Source organism: Somniosus microcephalus, chromosome 11, assembly GCF_052327205.1.
Source record: "Somniosus microcephalus isolate GS21.2 chromosome 11, FLI_Smic_1.0, whole genome shotgun sequence".
Classification (NCBI taxonomy): Eukaryota; Metazoa; Chordata; class Chondrichthyes; order Squaliformes; family Somniosidae; genus Somniosus; species Somniosus microcephalus.
In genome coordinates, this window is record NC_140997.1 from 199,837,011 (window position 1) to 199,854,252 (window position 17,242).

The window sequence follows — 17,242 nt, forward strand, 5'->3', positions numbered from 1 at the left end:
AAGTAAGAACAGAGAGCCAAGGGCCATGCTTCCATTGTGGCAAAACGGGGCATCTTGTGCCTGCATGCTGGTGTGTGGACATGGATTGCCACAGCTGTGGTAAAAAGGGACATATTCAGCGCACATGCAGAAATAAAAAGGATACAGAGAAAACGTCAAAGATGGAAGGAAGAAAAAAAACATTCAGACAAAAGACAAAGGCCTAGAAATTGGGTATAGCCCCGCTTGAGGCGTTAGAACTGGCGCTGCGCAAAGTTTATAGCCAGACGAAACTTATCGCCGCCTGTCGCGATATTGGGTTGCATCGCCCCCAAAGGGGATTGAGGCGCGAATTCAGACATTGCACGGGCCTCCTAAGGCGCAAAACTTCCGGTGCTACCCAATATTGGCGCGGACGGGTGCAGCGCAGGTGATCTCAATTACCGATAACCACGAGACTTCCAGGCGCCAGCCGGCTGTTAAAGGGGTGGGTCAGTCAGCCTCAGCTTCCACACTCAACGCCCTGTAGGCCTCAGAATCGGCGCTCGCCCTTCTCTGGCGCAAAAAACTTGCTCAGGATGGAGAAGGTGAGACAGAGAGCAGAGCGCTTCAGCACTGAGGCTCTCAACCAGTTGGTGTCTGCAGTGGAGCGCCGTCGAGATGTTCTGTATCCTGACAATGGCAGGAGGCCGAATCAAAAGGAGTACCGCCGAGCTTGGAGGGATGTTTCTCAGAGGGTCAACTCCAGCAGCATGGCGACCAGGAGCCCTGTTCAGTGCAGGAAGAAATTCAACGACCTCACTCGGGTCGTTAGGGTGAGTGTTGTTTATGCAAACTTCTGATTCCCTCCATCTGCACCTGACTTCGCGCACCCTGTTGCCATGATGCCCCAATGGCCATCTGGCAGCAAGCACCCATGGCCCTTTCTGGGCACACACATGGACATTTGACTCAAGGCATCATGTAAGGGCTCTTGCACCATGGGGGGCATGAGATGATCTCTCAAGGCATCATGTAAGGGCTGTTGCACCATGGGGGGCATGAGATAATCTCTCAAGGCATCATGTAAGGGCTCTTGCACCATGGGGGGCATGAGATGATCTCTCAAGGCATCATGTAACAGAACTTCCCCTTCTTTCCCCTGCAGTCCAAGCTGGCGATGATCCGCAAGGACCAGCGTCGAACCGATGGCGGACCTCCACAAGTGGTCACTCTCACGGATCTCGAGGAGAGAGTGCACCAGATTCTTGGAGGACGTCTGAGTGGTCCTGTTACCACTGCAGCTGCCGACCCCATTGTCGTCAGCGAGGGTAAGGCTCTCACCTTTTTCAGCTGTCTCCTTCCACTTGGTCCCCCCGCCAGCATGCTTTCTCAGTGTGCAGCCATGTCAGAGCCTTGCCGCAATCTGGCATGCCTTGCCACCAACCTGTCCTTTTGCTAAAGCCACTCTTCCACCTCCCTGCTTTCAGATGCTGCATCACCAACTCGGGATCTGCGCCCTGAAGCTACCAGTGCCAGTGCCTCCGGAGGCGAGGATCAGGAGGAAGCCGGAGCATCCGTTCCAACCTCGGGAGCCTACACATCTGCAGACTGGGGATAGTAGTTCCCTGGAGGGGAGTGGGGGGGGCTCTGATGATGAGCCAGTTGCCGGAACAAGCGGCCTGCAGCAACGCGAGGCGGGTAGGCAAGTTCGGCCACCAGCTCCCCGGAGGGCAAGGCAGGGAGTGATGACTGCAGCACAGAGTGCAGAGGGGGTGCGTAGCCTGGCTGAAATGAGCACCCAGGCCCGGCTCAGGCACACTGAGCTGATGGCTGCAGTGGGTAGGATGCCTCAGTCGATAGAAACACTGGCAAAGAGTGTGTTGGACTTTGGAGCAGCAATGGAGAGAACTGTCCAGGGCTTCGGGGCAGCAATCGAGAGGACTGTCCAGGGCTTCGAGGCTGCTATGGAAAGGACTGTTCAGAGCTTTGGACAATCCCTGGAAAGGTCTGTCCAGGGCTTGTCCGAGGCAGTGGAACGGACTGCTCCGGCCTTGTCCGAAGTAATGGAAAGAACTGTCCAGGGCTTCTCCGAAGCACGGGCACCTGCCACACAGGTTCTCACTGCTGCCACGCAGTCACTTGCTGGCCTCGTCCACACCCAGATTGAGACAACGCGAACTCTCACTGCAGCCACCCTATCTGCATCAGCTAGGATCACCCCGGGCCCTTCCAGTACCATACAAGGCCAGGAACCAGTGGAGCAGTCGATTGTGGCAGATGAGCCGAACCGGTCCCCTCAGAGAGCCAGTGTGTCGTCCGACCATGGTGCAGGTGTCCTCTCTCGGCAGGTGACCATTGCTCATGCCACCGCTGGTACGTCTGCAGTGCAGCTGCCACCACCTGCAGGGCACACTGCTTCCAGCCATGCTCAGATCAAGCAGCCTGCGTCCGCACCCTCCAAGACCAGAGGTCGTCCAGGCCGTCCCTCAGGGGCTTCTGCGCTTCCACACAGTCAGCAGGCGTCCCCCAGCCTTGACCATGCCACTGGGGTTCAATTACGTAGGAGCAGCAGGGAGGGAAGGGGCCGACCGCGAAAGAGAAGTCGTTCTCCATCAAGGGGCCAGCAGTAGAGGGAGGTGCAGAGACGTTTCTTTGGCCAAATTCAAGGACTCCCTCACCTGTTGTGATTGTTGGAAATGGTTTGTTTAGTTTTGCGGCTTTGCCGAAGAGTTAACTGTTATTTTGTTAGTTATGGTTTCTGTTGACATGACGTTGTTATGCTGGAAGGAAGGACTTGTTTGACAATAAAGAAAAGTTTTAATTTGCAATGTTACACGTTACTATTTACAGTCATGCTGGCCTTCAGAGGCTTTGAAAGATCCGAAGTGCGCAGGACGAATGACACCCATCATTCCGCCAGAGGGGCCTCAAACCGAGTCCTGATGAGCCTCTGACGGATGGCCCTTCCACTTTCAGGAGCCCTCCCATCTTCCTCCTCCTCGTCCGCATGCTCCTCCTCCTCCTCCTCGTCCACCTGCTTGTCCTCCTCCTCCTCCTCCTCATCCGCCTGCTCTGCTGGACCTTGAGGGACAGCTGGCATTAGCTGGGTGCGCCGAATCGCCAAGTTGTGGGGCATGCAGCAGACGACGACGATGTGACCCACTTGCTCCGGCGAGTACTGCAGGGCTCCCCCCGAATGGTCTAGACAGCAAAAGCACTGTTTGAGCACACCAATAATGTGCTCGACAATGTTCCTGGTCGCCTGATGGCTGCTGTTGTACAGCTCTTCTGCTGGGGTGGCGGCCAAATGGAGTGGTGTCATGAGCCATGGGCAGAGAGGATAGCCCTTGTCCCCAAGAAGCCAGCCTCGTGGGCGAGCCGGCCCCTCAAAAAGGTCACAAACTGAGGTCTGCCGCAGGATGAAGGCAGCGTGGCTGCTCCCTGGGAATTGGGCATTGACTGCCATGATCATTTGGCGGTGGTCACAGACCAGCTGCACATTGAGGGAGTGGAACCCCTTGCGGTTGCGGAAGTCCTCAGCATTCAGTAATGGCGCCCGCAAAGCCATGTGTGTGCAATCAATCGCCCCCTGCACCATGGGGAAGTCCGCAATGGCAGAGAAGCCCTGCGCGCGCTCCGCCTGCTTCTCCAGGGTCAGAGGGAAGGTGATGAATTGACGCCTTCTTCTATAAAGGGCAGCTGTCACTTGCCGGATGCAACAATGGACTGCAAGCTGAGAGATATTCGCAATGTCCCCAGTGGCTGACTGAAAGGATCCGCTGGCATAGAAATTGAGGGCAACAGTCACTTTAACGGCCACCGACAGAGAGGTCCTGCACCATAGACGCGGCTGCAGATCCTCAGCAAGCAGGTGGTGTTATGTTCATTAATAACTAGTCGTTTTTATTGCGAACAGCTAGCTTTTGCTAGACACGTTATTGAGCACATGTGGACTAGGTACAGTATCTGTAGAGGCCTCCATCTTGACTGCTGCCTTGTGGGTAGCCTAGTGCATCGTGGATAGCCCACTCTTATATACATACAGCACCACCTAGTGTACCATTCCAGAATGACAGGTCACTGATCATTACATCCCCCTTTCTTTGAGGTTAAACAAAATCAGTATCAATCAATATCAATCAATAACAACATAAACATCTTCAACAGTCAATACATTTTCAATGTAGTTTTCTTTGTACTCAAAGATTAAGTCTATCAGGCTTTTTTACTTCACGTGTGGATATTCTCAGCACAGGTAAGTCTGATGTGTTTTCATGAGAGCCTGTATGTGTATTTGTGTTAGATTGTTCTGGTGGTGAGTGACAAGATTCAGTTGCGGCATTGTCATCGATTTGCTCTTCGATAGTCTCTTGTGTTTTTAGGAGGGAACGGCGGTTCCTCCTGAGAATCTGTCCTTCCTCAGTTCTAACAGTGTATGACCTTGGTCCTACTTCCTCAAGAACTGTAGCTTTCCTGTTTCATGCATCTGGATCCTCAATCCTGACAACATCATCCCTTGTCAATGGTTTCAGAGTTTTGGATGACTTGTCATAGTATGATTTCTGTTTCAGCTTTAACAGTTGAAGTCTCTGTCTCAGTTCCTTACTCTGCTTTTCTTTTGCTCAGCAGGGTAGCGTGGTACGCAACTTGCGACCCATTAGGAGTTCAGCAGGTGAAGAACCAGAGTCTGAAGGTGAGGCTCGGTAGCTCAGCAGGGCGAGATAAGGATCAGACTTGCTTTCTGTCGCTTTCTTCAGTAGCTGCTTGTGAACTTGAACACCTTTCTCTGCCTTACCATTCGACTGAGCATACAAAGGACTGGATATGATGTGTTGAAAGTCATAATATGCTGCAAACTGTTGCCACTCCTTACAGTTGAAGCACGGACCATTGTCACTAACGGCAATCCTGGGAATTCCATGTCTGGCGAAGATGGATTTCACATGCATTATGACACTGCTTGCTGTGGTGCTTGAGAGCAGCGCCATCTCAGGATAGTTAGAATAGTAGTCAATCACTATTAGATAGTCTTTACCATTTAAATGAAAAAGGTCCATACCAACCTTTTGCCATGGTGCTGTTGGTATGTCAGCTACTATCATTGGTTCCTTTGCTTGTTTGTTTTGGTGTTTCTGACATGTCTCACATTTGCCTATCATGTTCTCAATGTCCTTATTTATGCCAGGCCAATAAACAGTGTCTCTTGCCCTCCTTTTGCATTTTTCAATTCCGAGGTGTCCCTCATGAATCCTTTTGAGCATGTCTTGACGTAGAGCCTGTGGAATGACTATTCTGTTCTGTTTTAGTAATAGTCCACTTGCGACACTCAATTCTGATCTTATGTGAAAATATTTTGGACAGGAACCTTTTGGCCAACCATGATGAATGTTCTCTATTACTGTTTGTAATACTGTATCTTTTACTGTTTCTTCTGCTATTTGCTTTGATTTTGTGTCTGACACGGGCAGCGCAGCAGTGACCATACTCACATGAACATCCACGTCTTCTTCAGTAGAGCTCACATGACTCATTGTGGGTGCTCGGGATAGTGCATCTGCTAACACTATGTATTTGCCTGGTGTGTAGATCAGTTCAAAGTCATATCTTTGCAGCTTCATCATGAGTCGTTGAATCCTTGGAGACATCTCATTCAGGTTCTTTTTTATGATGGCAACCAGTGGGCTGTGGTCTGTCTCAACTGTGAAGGTGGGAAGTCCATATATGTAGCCATGAAACTTTTCTAGTCCAACTACCAAGCCTAGACATTCCTTTTCAATCTGGGCGTATCGACACTCAGTATCAGTCATAGACCTGGAGGCATAGGCAACAGGCTTCCAATCTTCACCCTCTGCTTGTAGCAAGACCGCACCTAGGCCATCTTTTGATGCATCCGTTGACACTTTGATTCTTTTTGTTGAGTCAAAGAAGGTGAGTACAGGTGTGGTTGTCAGCACTGTTTTGAGGTTTATCCACTCTTGTTCATGTCTTTCTGTCCATGCGAACTCATTTGTTTTACGTAGCAGGTCTCGCAGACAGGCTGTTTTGGCTGACAAGTTAGGAATGAACTTTCCAATGAAGTTTATCATCCCCATGATGCGTAGCACTCCTTTTTTGTCAGTGGGTTGGGGCATTTTGAGTATGGCGTTTATTTTTTTCATATCTGGCTCTATTCCTTTACCAGATAGATTATCTCCTAGGAAAGTGACTTCCTGGATGCCAAACTGACACTTGGCTTTGTTGAGCTTCAGTCCATTCCAGCGTATGCTCTGTAGCACTTTAGTCAGTCTCTCATTGTGTTCTTTCAGTGTGGAGCCCCAGATGATGATGTCATCAACATAGACCCGAACTCCTTCCAGACCTTCAATTATGTGTTCCATCGCTCTATGAAAGATTTCAGATGCAGATATTATCCCGAAAGGCATTCTGAGGAAACAATACCTGCCAAATGGTGTGTTGAAGGTACAGTATTTGGTGCTCTCTTCATCCAGTTTTAGTTGCCAAAATCCTCGTGAGGCATCGAGCTTTGTAAAGTATCTGGCACCTGACATTTCACTGGTGATTTCTTCTCGCTTGGGAATCTGGTGGTGTTCACGTTTTATGTTTGCATTTAAGTCCTTTGGATCCATGCATATTCTTAGATCATTGTTCTTTTTCTTTACACATACCATGGAGTTAACCCAGTCTGTTGGCTCTTTGACTTTCCTAATGACTCCTAGTGTGGTCATTCTGTCCAGTTCATTCTTGAGCCGGTCACGCAGGTGTGCTGGAACTCTTCGTGGAGCATGTACCACTGGCTGAGCATCCTCCTTTAGCTGGATCTTGTAAGTGAATGGTAGAACTCCAAATCCTTTGAACACATCCTGGAAATTATTCACTACAGAATCCACCGAGTCATCTAGTCTGCTTATGGCACAGTTTATACGGTAGACTCCCTTGACCAGTTCTAAGTCCTCACAAGCTTTGTCACCTAGTAGTGAATCAAGTCCTTCAGCCACAACAGAAAACATGAGATGATGCACTTTGTCTTTGACTGTCACTAAGTCTGCATACACCTAAGCTATCTATTTTCTGTCCATTATAGTCCTTCAGTAGTACTGACTTTTTCTGTATTTTGGGCTTTTCTTTCACTTTGTTAATGTCACTCATACTGATTAAGTTTGCTTTTGCCCCAGTGTCTAGTTTCAATGTAACTAATACTCCGTTTACCTGCAGTGGGATCATCCATTTGTTCTCTTTTACTGCATTAACTTTATGTTCAGCATTGTTTATTCCTGAGGGCTGCACATTTTCTGTATCCTTTTCTATATTGTCACATGACACCATTCCTACAAAAAATGTCTCACTTAAAAAGTGTCCTCAATCATATTGACTTGTTGCCCTTTCTTTGTTGTTACTTTTGAAAAGCATTGTTTGGCAAAGTGGTTCTTTCCATTACACTTTGTGCACATTTTTCCAAACGCTGGGCATTGTCTTAACTGGTGTTTGTAACCACAGCGTTTACAATTAAAATTTCCTTCCTCCGATTGCTTTTCATTTCTGTTCTGCCCATGTTTCTTCACTTGTAGGACACAGTACCGACAGCAGCACTTACTACAATCGCATCATTATAGATTTCACTGAAGGTCTTCGCATGCTTTTGAGCTAGCTCGCTGGCTTGGCATATTTTCACAGCTTTTTCCAATGTCAGTTCGGTTTCTCTCAACAGACGTTCCCTGACCTTTTTATCCTGAATACCAAACACAATCTGGTCACGAATCATGGATGCTTTCAGTTCAGAGAAATTACATGTCTGCGTTTTCACTTTCAGATCAGTCACAAAGCTATCAAAAGTCTCATTTTGCTGCTGTGTCCGAGAACAGAACACATACCTTTCATAGGTTTCATTCTTTTTGGGAGAACAATGTGTATCAAATTTCTTTAGCACATCTTCTAATTTTTCTCTGTTCTCCTCTGGATTAAATACAAATGTATTAAATACCTCTATCGCCTGTGGGCCTGCAACCGTAAGCAGCAATGCTATTTTCCTTGCGTCTGGCTTCGTACCGAATCCGATGGCAGCAATGTAGAGTTTGAATTGTTGTTTAAAAGTCTGCCAATTGTAGTCGACATTTCCTGTGAGTTTCAAACGCTCTGGTGGCTTCAAATTCTCCATGTCGCGTTGCACAATATTCAGCAGATCTTACCAATCCTGGTACCATGTTATGTTCATTAATAACTAGTCGTTTTTATTAAGAACAGCTAGCTTTTGCTAGACACTTTATTGAGCACATGTGGACTAGGTACAGTATCTGTGGAGGCCGTCATCTTGACTGCTGCCTTGTGGGTAGCCTAGTGCATCATGGGTAGCCCACTCTTATATACATACAGCACCACTTAGTGTACCATTCCAGAATGACAGGTTACTGATCATTACAGGTGGCAGAGCTCAGATACAACCTCCTTACCGAATTGGAGCCTTCGAACACACTGCTCCTCCGACATGTCAAGGTATGACACCTGCTGCCTGAATACCCTCGCAGCGTACCCTCGGATTGGCCGACCTCCATTGCCCCTCCTCCTTCTGGTCAATCCCGGCCCTCTCTCCCGCCGTCTCTCTGCCCCTTCATAGTGTCCGGCCATGAGGACGTGGCCCTCCAAAGCAGCTCCCATTCCGATGCCAGTCGGTCAAAACGCTGTTAGGTGTAGCGCTCCAACTGCTCCGGACAGGTTTGAAGGTCCCAAGTATTCTAAGGCTAAATTCAAAAAAATCTGCTCCACAGTAGCTCACCAACTCTCTCCAGCAACGATCACAATGAACAGGCCAAGTGGCTGCAGCTTTTATACTAGAGCTGTCCCCTTTAAATAGCGCCCCCCCGACTCCGAGAAGGGCCTGGTAACGTTCCATCGAACTGTCACTAATAGCGCTAGGCGCAAAGGTTCCGGGCGCTGCCGAATATTCGGTCAGGGGCACCTAAAAGGCGTTGCACACTGAAATGACATCATGATCTGCCTGTGCACGCGGGCACGCGCTAACACTTAGCGCAGGCGTTAAATGTATAGTCAATATGGGAGGTGTCGCTATCTTCATTGCGCCCGCCCGAACATTGGGTAACGCCCCAATTCTCGGGCTCTTTAGGCGCTAATCGCTGGCGCTACCAACTGAATTTCTAGGCCAAAGAAGCATGTCCGCTCTGTAGAACAGGACAAAACAGAGGCAAATGACACTTCAGAGGAGGAACTATTACTGAATGTGCTGACTGTAGCTGGGGATTCGCAAGGCTACTGGGTCTCACCCTTGCTAGAGGGGCAGCCTGTGCGAATGCAGATCGATACCAGGGCAGCAGTATCTCATGTCAGAGACAGTCTACAAAAAGACATTAAAGCACCTTCCACTTCAGCCAGCTAACATAGCGTTGAAGACATATGCCGGTGAAAGAGTAACCGTGAGAGGTATCACTGAGGTCACAGTTCAGTTGAATGGACAAACTAGGAAGTTACCACTCTACGTAGTTAAAGGAGACTACCCCTCCCTGCTGGGACGTTCGTGGATGGAGAGAATAAAATTAGACTGGTCATCGGTCTACATGATGTCACACAATGATCCAGGCTTACCTGCCATCTTAAAGAACATGCAGAAGTCTTTAATGGAGAACTGGGTAGCATGAAAGATATTGCTGTGAAGCTTCGTATTAAGCAGGATAGCAAACCTAAGTTCATGAAGGCACGACCCGTACCTTATGCCATCAGACCAAAAGCCGAGGCTGACTTAGAAGCCCTAGTTGAAAGCAGAGTACTAGAACCAGTCAGCGTGAGTGAATGGGCAATGCCCATCGTACCAGTGCTCAAGAAAGGGGGTGGAGTTAGGATATGTGGAGATTTTAAAGTAACTGTTAACCCTGTATTGTCAGTGGAGCAATACTCGCTTCCCCATATTGATGATTTGTTTGCGGGACTTGCTGGGGGCCAGAAGTTTAGCACAATCGACCTCTGTCAAGCCTACCTGCAAATGCATGTGGATGAACAGTCACGAGAAATGCTGACTATTGTGACGCACAAGGGCCTATTTAGGTATCGTCGACTTCCTTTCGGAATTACATCAGCTCCAGCGCTTTTCCAATGTGCTATGGACCAGATCCTTAGTGGATTGCCTGGAGTACAGTGCTACTTAGATGATATCTTAGTTACTGGGTGAGATGACCAAGACTGAGGGATTACGGACTCAGAGTTCGCAGGGATAAATGCGATTTTTTTCAGGCATCAGTTGAGTACCTCGGTCATGTGATCGATGCCACAGGCCTTCACAAGGCACCGTCCAAGACCAAGGCAATCGTGGATGCCCCAGCACCTGAAAATATCAGCCAGCTGTGTTCTTTTTTTAGGGTTACTCAACTACTATGGATGGTTCATACCGAAACTAGCCTCGATGCTAAGGCCACTGCATTGGTTGCTATGTAAAGACAAGAACTGGGAATGGACTAACAAGTGCCAGGAGGCGTTCATGACAGCAAAGGACACGCTCCTGAAGTCAGAGGCTTTGACGCATTTTACCCTTTCATTACCAATACAGTTAGCTTGCGATGCATCGTCATATGGTGTGGGAGCGGTCGTTTCTCATATCATGCCAAACGGAAAAGAGAAGCCGATAGCATTCGCATCTAGGACTTTGAACAGAGCTGAAACTAACTACGCCCAAATAGAATGAGAAGCACTGAGCATCGTTTTTGGTGTTCGCAAGTTTCACCAATATTTGTACGGGAGACAGTTCACCCTACTAACAGATCACCGCCCTCTCACGACCATCTTCAGGCCACATACAGGGATTCCGTCACTTGCTGCGAGCAGAATGCAAAGGTGGGCGCTGCTGTTGTCTGCACACACATTTGACATTAGATATCGTAAGTCTGACCTGCACGGCAACGCCGACGGTCTTTCCAGGTTGCCACTGCCTGTCACCAAGCCTATGACGCGTAGCATGGACATCTGCTATTTTAGGCAGGTGGAGAACGTGCCTGTTACTTCGACACAGGTCCGACGAAACACCAGAAATGACCCAGTGTTGTCTGCAGTGCTGGACGTTATCGTCAGGGGCAAGCTTGACAGCGATGACCCAAACCTGAAATCATATCTCTTAAGGAGAAACGAACTGTCGGTGCAGTCTGGATGTTTGCTGTGGGGGAGGAGAGTGGTTATTCCACCATCGCTACGAAAACCAGTGTTACAGCAACTACACTCCGGACACTGTGGAATGGTTCGTATGAAAGAAATAGCGAGGAGCTACTTCTGGTGGCGGGTATGGATGGACAGATTGAGGACAAAGCTAAAACCTGTTCCTCATGTCAGAGAGTTCGTAATGTGCCACAGCTTGCACCTCTTCAGCCCTGGGACTTTCCGGAGGAAGCATGGCACCGCATTCATGTAGACTTTGCAGGTCCATTTGAGGAGAGAATGTTCCTGGTGGCTGTTGACGCGCACAGTAAGCGGCCAGAGGTTGTTATAATGAGGTCCACCACCGCTGAGAAGACCATCGAGAAGTTAGGTGAGGTGTTCAGCCGATTTGGATCTCCGATGCAACTTGTCTCAGACAACGGTCCACAGTGGGTGTCACAAGAAATGGCTACATTCCTGCAGGTGAATGGCGTACAACATATCAGGGCTGCACCATACCACCCTGCGACCAATGGTCTAGCTGAGAGGTTTGTTCAGACCATGAAACACTCTCTAAAGGCATCGCAAGATCAGGGAACGCTTCATCAGTGCCTGAACAGTTTCCTGTTGAGTTACAGGAACACACCACATGCGACCACAAAAGCATCACCTGCCACTCTACTGCTCAAAAGAGAGCTACGAACCAACTTTGACCTGCTGAAACCGCCAAAGGTGAAAGACGTGGTACAGTATCAGCAGGACAAGCAGATCAAGCGACGTGAACAACGCTCCAAAGACAGAGTCTTCAGTCCAGGTGAACATGTGTTGGCACGGAACTACAGTGGTGGACCTAAGTGGGTTCCTGCTACTGTCATTGCACAGACTGGTCCACTATCCTACACTGTACAGACAGCCGAGGACATTGTCTGGAAGAGACACACCGATCAGCTTCTACGAAGTACAGCAACACCCACTGAACCACCAACAGCAGTTTATCTGCCATTGGGTAACGCTGTGGGTCATCCGTCTTCTACACCGAGAGGCTCACCTTCTGAGGAAGCAGCTGCTTCAGCCCCTATCTCATCAGCAAGGGAGACCTGTATACAGGCACCTCAGCCGCCTACACCTGCGTTGACGTCACCTGTGAGAGGCAATGAACTGGAGAGCCAGGTTGACCGCCGGTATCCTACCAGAGAGCGGCGGCCCCCTATACGTTTGAACTTATAGTTCAGAGGCTTATCCTTTATCTGTGTTTTATTGTGTTTTAAACATTTTTGAATTATTGTGTTTTTAAATTTTGTGGTTCTATTGGGACATCTAATTTAAGAGGGGAGGAGATGTTGTGTATTTTGAATGCTGTATTTGAATTGTCCCACATAGCTTACCATAGTTGTGATGTGCAATGCACTATGGGAAATAGAGTGCATGAAGTGGAGAAGATTCTGGAAAGTGTTGGCTGTTAACTGAACTCTGTCTCCTGCGTACTCTTTTAATTGTTATACAAGCAAGGTTATTAAACCCTTGAGATTTAACACAAGCCAACTAAAGACAGAAAGCCAAACAACAGAACAATCATTCAATATGTATTTGACTTACGGCAGTTTTTATTACAACCTATCAGTCACAGGACAGGGGTATGATTTAGGAGTAACGTGAAAATATTGTTTCTCTTTAAAATTATTCGGACTGTACCAAAACTGGACTATAGCTTATTTTAAATGCTGTTGAGTAACAGGAAATATGCAGAAGTGATTATGCATGTGGAAGAAAATAGTGTCAGGAGAAAACATTACATTCCAGTCGATCCCCTCTATTAGGCTTATAGGGGTCATACAAAAAAGAGAACGGTGTCATCAGGGATTGATTGTCGGGTAGTGGTTAGTTTACTGGGCTAGTAATCCAGGAAGGTGAGTTCAAATCCCACGCAAGGCAGCTGGAGAATTTAAATTTAATTAAATAAATCTAGAATAAAAAGCTAGTATCAGTAATGGTGAGCCATGAAACTGTCAGATTGTCACAAAAACCCATCTGGTTCACTAATGTCCTTTAGGGAAGGAAATCTGCCATCCTTACCTGGTCTGGCCTATATGTGACTCCAGACCCACAGCAGTGTGGTTGACTCTGAAATGGCCTCGCAAGCCACTCAGTTGTAGCAAATCGCTACGAGAAACAATAATAGGAATAAAACTGGATGGACCACTCAGCATCGACCGAGGCACCGGCTTCAGACATGACAATGGCACACCCAGCCCAGTCGACCCTGCAAAGTCCTCCTCACTAACATCTGGGGACTTGTGCCAGAATTGGGAGAGCTGTCCCACAGGCTAGTCAAGCTACAGCCTGACATAGTCATACTCACAGAATCATACCTTTCAGCCAATGTCCCAAACTCCTCCATCACCATCACTGGATATGTCCTGTCCCATGTCAATCCAACAGAAGCAGCATGCTATAGACAGAGCTAAGCAATCCCACAACCAATGGATCAGATCAAAGCTGTGCAGTCCTGCCACATCCAGCCATGAATGGTGGTGAACAACTAACAGGAGGGGGAGGCTCCATGAATATCCACACCCTCAATGATGGCACAGCCCAGCCCAGCAAAAGACAAGGTTGAAGCGTTTGCAACCATCTTCAGCTAGAAGTGCTGAGTGGATGATTCCTATCAGCCTCCTCCGGAGGTCCACGCCAGTCTTCAGCCAATTCAATTCACTCCACGTGATATCAAGAAACGGCTGAGCGCACTGGATATAGCAAAGGCTATGGGCCCTGACAACACCCCGGCTATCGTGCTGAAGACTTGTGCTCCAGAACTATCTGCGCCTCTAGCCAAGCTGTTCCAGTACAGCTACAACACTGGCATCTACCTGACAACATGGAAAAATGCCCAGGTATGTCCTGTCAACAAAAAGTAGGACAAATCCAATCCGGCCAATTGCCGCCCCATCAGCCTACTCGCAATCATCAGCAAAGTGATGGAAGCTGTCATCGACAGTGCTATCAAGCGACACTTACTCACCAATAAACTGTTCACGGATGCTCAGTTTGGGTACCGCCATAACCAGGCCTCATTACAGCCTTGGTCCAAACATGGACAAAAGAGCTGAATTCCAGAAGTGAGGTGTGAGTGAAAGCCCTTGACATCAAGGCAGCATTTGAGCGAATGTGGCATTTAAGGAGTCCTAGTAAAATTGAAGTCAATAGGAATCAAGGGGAAAATGCTCCACTGGCTGGAATCATACCTAGCACAAAGGAAGATAGTTGTAGTTGTTGGAAGTCAATCCCTTTCAGCCGCAGGAGTTCATCAGGGCAGTGTGCTAGGCCCAACCATCTTCAGCTGCTTCATCAATGACCTTCCCTCCATCATAAGTGAGGATGTTCGTTGATGATTGCACAGTGTTCAGTGCCATTCACAACTCCTCAGATAATGAAGCAGTCCATGCCAGCATGCAGCAAGACCTGGACGACATTCAGGCTTGGGCCGCTAAGCAGCGAGTAACATTTGTGCCAGGCAATGATTATCTCCAACAAGTGACAATCTAACCACCGCTCCTTGACATTCAACAGCATTACCATCGCCGAATCCCACACCATCAACATCCTGGGGGTCACCATTGACCAGAAACTTAACTGGACCAGCCACATAACTAATGTGGCAACAAGAGTGGGTCAGAGGCTGGGTATTCTGCAGCGAGTGTCCCACCTCCCGACTCCCCAAAGCCTTTTCACCATCTACAAGGCACATGTCAGGAGTGTGATGGAATACTCTCCACTTGGCTGGATGAGTGCAGCTCCAAAAACACTCAGGAAGCAGGACAAAGCAGCCTGTTTGATTGGCACCCCATCCACCACCTTAAACATTCACTCCCTCCACCACCAGCGCACCGTGTCTGCAGTGTGTACCAAGATGCACTGCAGCAACTCACCAACGCTTCTTCGGCAGCACCTCCCAAACCCGTGACCTCTACCACCTAGAAGGACAAGGGCAGCAGGCGCATGGGAACACCATCACCTGTAAGATCCCCTCTAATCCTGACTTAACAACATATCGCCGTTCCTTCATCGTCGCTGGGTCAAAATCCTGGAACTCCCTCCCTAACAGCACTGTGGGAGTACATTCACCACACGGACTGCAGCGGCTCAAGAAGATGGCTCACCACCACCTTCTCAACAGCAATTAGGGATGGGCAATAAATACTGGTCTTACCAGCGACAGTGACACCCATAATCCCAGGAACAAATATTTTTTTTTTTTTTTTTTTTAAAAAGAGTTCTATGTGGGCTATACTTTAGGGAGTGATAAACAATACATACAATATAGAATCATAGAACATAGAAAAATAGGAGCAGGAGTAGGCCATTCAGCCCTTCGAGTCTGCTCCATCATTCAATATGATCATGGCTGATCCTCTAGCACAATACCATATTCCCGCTCTCTCCCCATACCCCTTGATGCCTTTTGTGTCTAGAAATCTATCTATCTCCTTCTTAAATATATTCAGTGACTTGGCCTCCACAGCCTTCTGTGGTAGAGAATTACACAGGTTCACCACCCTGAGTGAAGAAATTTCTCCTCATCTCAGTCCTAAATGTCCTACCCCGTATCCTGAGACTGTGACCCCTCGTTCTAGACCCCCCCCCCCCAGCCAGGGGAAACATCCTCTCTGCATCCAGTCTGTCTAGCCCTGTCAGACTTTTATACGTTTCAATGAGATCCCCTCTCATTCTTCTAAACTCTAGTGAATACAGGCCTAGTCAACCCAATCTCTCCTCATACGACAGTCCTGCCATCCCAGGAATCAGTCTGGTGAACCTTCGCTGCACTCCCTCTATGGCAAGTTTATCCTTTCTTAGTTAAGGAGACCAAAACTGCACACAGTACTCCAGGTGTGGTCTCACCAAGGCCCTGTACAACTGTAGTAAGACATCCTTGCTCCTGTACTCAAATCCTCTTGCAATGAAGGCCAACATATCATTTGCCTTCCTAACTACTTGCTGCACCTGCATGTTTGCTTTCAGTGACTGGTGTATAAGGACACCCAGGTCCCTTTGTACATCAGCATTTCCCAATCTATCACCATTTAAAAGTACTCTACCTTTCTGTTTTTCCTACCGAAGTGGATAACTTCACATTTATCCACATTATACTACATCTGCCATGTATTTGCCCATTCACTCAACTTGTCTAAATCGCCTTGAAGCCTCTTTGCATCCTCCTCACAACTCACAATCCCACCTAGTTTTGTGTCGTCAGCAAACTTGGAAATATTACATTTGGTTCCCTCATCCAAATCATTGATATATATTGTGAATAGCTGGGGCCCAAACACGGATGCCTGCAGTACCCCACTAGTCACCGCCTGCCACCCCGAAAAAGACCCATTTATTCCTACTCTCTTTTTCTTGTCTGTTAACCAATTTTCAATCCATGCCAGTATATTATCCCCAATCCCATGTGCTTTCATTTTGCACATTAACCTCTTATGTGGGACTTTATCAAAGGCCTTCTGAAAATCCAAATACACCACATCCACTAGTTCTCCCTTATCTATTCTACCAGTTACATCCTCAAAAAATTCCAGTAGGTTTGTCCAGTAATTTCCCTTTCATAAATCCATGTTGACTTTGTCTAATCCCGTTGATATTTTCTAAGTGTCCTGCTATCACATCCTTTATAATAGACTCTAGCATTTTCCCTACTACTGATGTTAGGCTAACCGGTCTGTTGTTCCGTTTTCTCTCTCCCTCCTTTTTTAAATAGTGGGGTTACATTTGCCACCCTCCAATCTGCAGGAACTGTTCCATAATCTATAGAATTTTGGAAGATGGGACTTAACCTCAAAGTTATGATTTAAAGTTCACAGAACAATATTTCTTATGAAAAAAACTGAAAAGTCATAATCCAGATTTTAAAAAGCCGACAGGAATCAATAGTATAGAAAAAAGATTATTTAACTTAGACTGTGAACATAGAACTATAATATACAAGTATAAAATTAACAAACCTTAGGCAAAGTTTGACTTTTTTTCCCCTTATAGAATCATGGAGTAGACTCCTAGTTAATACTGTGCTTACTGAGTATTTAGAAAAACACAAGCTGAATGCATTTGTGGTTGGGACTGGGATTGAGGACTATAATAAGTAGGGTTAGACATG